Consider the following 4,340-nt stretch of genomic DNA (forward strand, 5'->3'; position numbering starts at 1 on the left):
ACCTTGCAAAGAATCTGTAGTTATCATTTAACTTCCTGCCAGCTGCCCTAAGGAACTATATATATATATATATATATTTTATTTTAAAATGTTACAGTTATCTCTTATTTTATGCAAAGCAGACATATCAGCGAAGCTGACAGTAAAGTGAGTTTCTAAAATGCAAACCCCATTTTTCCAATGACTTCATCATGAGACGGCAGACATGTGCCCACAGGAAAAGAAACTATTCCAATAATCAGAGAAGAAAACTGTTTATGAGAAGAGGATAAGAAGAGGCCAGTTCTGTGGCAAACAGGATTATCTGCTGTTCTAGCAAGATTATACTTGCCTGAAATCAAGTTCTAGGTGGGAGAATGATAACAGGAAAAAAGCACATGATTTGGTGTTAAGTAAGTTTGAACCCCAGGTCTGCCTTTTACAGTTTTATTGTACTTCGCTTTATTGCGCTTCACAGATATTATGGTTTTTACAAATGGAAGGTTTGTGGCACTTCTGCATCCAGCAAGTCTATCGGCACCATTTTTCCAACAGCCTGTGCTCACTTTGTGTCTCTGTATCACATTTTGGTAATTCTTGAAATATTTCAAGCTTTTTTGTTATTATTAAATCTGTTATGGTGTCCGTGATGAGTTATCTTTGATGTTACTATTGTAATTGTTTTGGGGTGCCACGAACCACACCAATATAAGACAGAAAACTTAATAAATGTTGTGTGTGTCCCCATTGCTCCACAGACCAGCCATTCCCTGTCTCTCTCCCTCTCTTTGGGCCTCCCTATTCCCTGAGACACACCAATTTATAACCTTACAATGGCCTCTAAGTGTTCAAGTGAAAGGAGGGTCTCATGTCTCTCACTTTAAATCAAAAGCTAGAAATGATTAAGCTTAGTGAGGAAGGCATGTCAGAAGCTGAGATAAGCCAAAATCTAGGCCTTTTGCAGTTAGCTAAGTTGTGAATGCAAAGGAAAAGATCTTGAAGGAAATTAAAAGCGCTACTCCAGTGAACAATCCAATGATAAGAAAGTGAAAGCCTTATTGCTGATTTGAGAAAGTTTGAGTGGCCTGAATAGAAGATCAAGCCAACCACAACATTCCCTTAAGCTAAAGCCTAATCCAGAACATGGTCCTAACTCTCTTCAGTGCTATGAAGGCTGAGAGAGGTGAGGAAGTTGCAGAAGAAAAGTTTGATGCTAGCAGAGGTTGGTTCATGATGTTTAAGGAAAGAAGCTGTCTCCACAACATGGAAGTGCAAGGCTAGGCAGCAAGTGTTGATGCAGAGGCAGCAACAAGTTACCCAGAGGATCAAGCTAATGGATGACGGTGCCTACACTAAACGACAAATTTTCAATGTTGACCGAACAGTCTTATATTGGAAGAAGATGCCTTGTAGGGTTTTCATAGCTAGAGTGGAAAAGCCAATGCCTGGCTTCAAAGCTTCAAAGAACAGGCTGGCTCTCTTGTAAGGGGCTAATGGTGACTTTAAGTTGAAGCCAGTGCTCATTTACCATCCAAAAATCCTAGGGCCCTTAAGAATTATGCTAAATCTACTCTGCCTGTGCTATACAAATGGAATAACAAAGACTGGACAACAGCACATCTGTCTACAACATAGTTTACTGAATATTTTAGCCCACTGTTGAGAACTAGTGCTCAGAAAAAAAAAATTCCTTTTGAAATATTACTGCTCATTGACAATGCACCTGGCCATCTAAGAGCTCTGATGGAGATGTACAAGGAGATTAGTGTCGTTTTCATGCCTGCTAACACAACATCCATTCTGCAGCCTATGGATCAAGGAGTAATTTCTACTTTCAAGTGTCATGATTTGAGAAATACATTTCATAAAACTGCAGCTCCCAAAGATAGTGATTCCTCTGATGGATCTGGGCGAAATAAATTGAAAACATTCTGGAAAGGATTCACCATTCTAGATGTCAATAAGAACATTTGTGATTCATGGGATGAGGTCAAAATATCAACATTAGTAGGAGTTTGGAAAAAGCTGATTCCAACTCTCACAGATGACTTTGAGGGGTTTAAGACTTCAGTGGAGGAAGTAACTACAGATGTGGTGGAAAGAGCAAGAGAACTGGAATTAGAAGCAGAGCCTGAAGATGTAACTGAATTGCTGCGATCTCATGATACAACTTTAACGGATGAGGAGTTGCTTCTTATGGATGAGCAAAGAAAGTGGTTTCTTGAGATGGAACCTACTCCTGGTGAAGACGCTGTGAACATTGTTGAAATGACAACAAGGGATTTAGAATATTAAATAAACTTAGTTGTTAAAGCAGGAGCAGAGTTTGAGAGGATTGATTCCAACTTTGAAAGAAGCTGTACTGTGGGTAAAATGCTATCAAACAGCATCACATGCTACAGAGAAGCCTTTCATGAAAGGAAGAGTCGATCATGTGGCAAACTTCATTGATGTCTTATTTTAAGAAATTGACACAGCCACCCCAACCTTCAGCAGCCACCACCCTGATTAGCCATCAGCCATCAACATTGAGGCAAGACCCCCCACCAGCAAAAAGATTACAACTCGCTGAAGGATTAGATGATGCTTAGCATTTTTTAGCAAAAAAGTATTTTTTAGTTAAGGTATGCACATTTCTTTAGACATAATACTATTGCACACTTAATAGTCTACAGTATGGTGTAAATATGACTTTTATATAAACTGGGAAACCAAAAAAATTCATGTGACTTGCTTTATTGTGGTGGTCTGTAACTGAACCCACAATATCTCCAAGGTATGCCTGCAATGTTAACTTTAGATAAACTAGTTAAACTCACTGAGCTCCAATTATCTACAAAATACCTATTTTGTAGGATTGTTAAAACGCTTTTATTACTATTGGGTTAATGGTATACCAGCCACATTTTATGCCTCTGGACCTCAGAGGTAAGGCATTATTCTGGTTCTAATGCATTTAGCATCAAGGTGGGTCCCTTTTGAAATATGTCCAGCTCAGCAGGCCAGACTCGGAGCCTTGTTGCTGGGTATGTTGAGCGTTCTATTAGGTGATGGTTCCTGGATGTGTTAGTTTTGTAAACTTTTTACTTTATTTCTGTGAGATAAGGCTTGCAAGCGTGACGATTTTTCTATGTGATAGTCCATGAGACCTGCTGGGTTTGTTTTGTTTTTTCTGTGTCATGTTTGGAAAAACTAGAGGTTCACCATGTAACCAAAAAATGGATAGGCGTCCATAATGAATTATTTATATAGCTCTTATTGGTATATTGTCATACCACAGATCGGTGGCACCACAGTGTCAGTCGCCTCACTGGTGGCTTGTATCACCAGGTTATATTTCTCAAAATCCATATTACTAATCCAAAACTTAAACACACTCAATTAGTAAGCATGCATTCCAGTACTGAAAACACATGCCATCAAAAAAATAAAACAAAATTAATTAATTAATTAAGGAGAAAAAATGTAGTAACAATAGAGATAAGGTTTAAGTGAGATAATGTTTGTAAAGTGCTTGGTATAGAATAACCGGTTACTGTCGAGTTGATTCTGACTCAGTGGCAACCCACGTGTGTCAGAATAGAACAGTGCTCCATAGGGTTTTCGATGGCTGACTTTTTTGGAAGTAGATCACCAGGCCTGTCTTCCATGGTGCCTCTGGGTGGACTTGAACCTCCAGCCTTTTGGTTAGCAGCTGGTACTCACAAATGGTGACTATTCTTATCTGAGAGCTGTCTTTCCTTAACTCATATTGAGGGCCTACAGTGTGCTGCTCGCTGACTATAGACATTTTACAAAAAACAAACAAAACGTATCAGTAATGGCTATTATTTACTGAGTATATAAATGTGACAGTCAGTTAGGTGCTTTAAAACTTCCCACTGTAAAGATGAGGAAATAGAGGCTCAAATTTTCATACAACAGCGTTGTAGCACTTGGACCTCTCTAGGACTCTTTTCCCTGCTGGTCATTCAGCTACATACCCAGGTTGTGGTATTACTTACATATCTTGAATTTAGGGTTGCCAGATTTAGCATATTTAGCAGCTCGAGAAGACAAAGTAAAGTATTATAATGACATGTGCAAAGGCCTGGAGTTAGAAAACTAAAAGGGTGGAAAACACTCAGCATTTCTCAAGCTGAAAGAACTGAAGAAAAAATTGAAGCCTCGAGTTACAATTTTGAAGGATTCTATGTTTTTTTTTTTTATGGGCAAAATACTGAATGACACAGGAAGCATCAAAAGAAGATGGAAGGAATACACAGAGTCACTGTACCAAAAAGAATTGGTCAACATTCAGTCATTTCAGGAAGTAGCATATGATCAAGAACTGCTTCAGGAATTGATGGAATACCAATTGA

At 38.7% G+C, this 4,340-nt stretch overlaps 1 pseudogene; it reads left to right on the top strand.

Annotated features, from left to right (window-relative positions):
• The first annotated feature begins 286 nt into the window (after positions 1–286).
• LOC135230550 (tigger transposable element-derived protein 1-like) lies at positions 287–2,570 on the top strand (annotated as a pseudogene).
• The last annotated feature ends 1,770 nt before the right edge of the window (positions 2,571–4,340 follow it).

The sequence above is a fragment of the Loxodonta africana genome, chromosome 3 (genome assembly GCF_030014295.1).
Source record: "Loxodonta africana isolate mLoxAfr1 chromosome 3, mLoxAfr1.hap2, whole genome shotgun sequence".
NCBI lineage: Eukaryota > Metazoa > Chordata > Mammalia > Proboscidea > Elephantidae > Loxodonta > Loxodonta africana.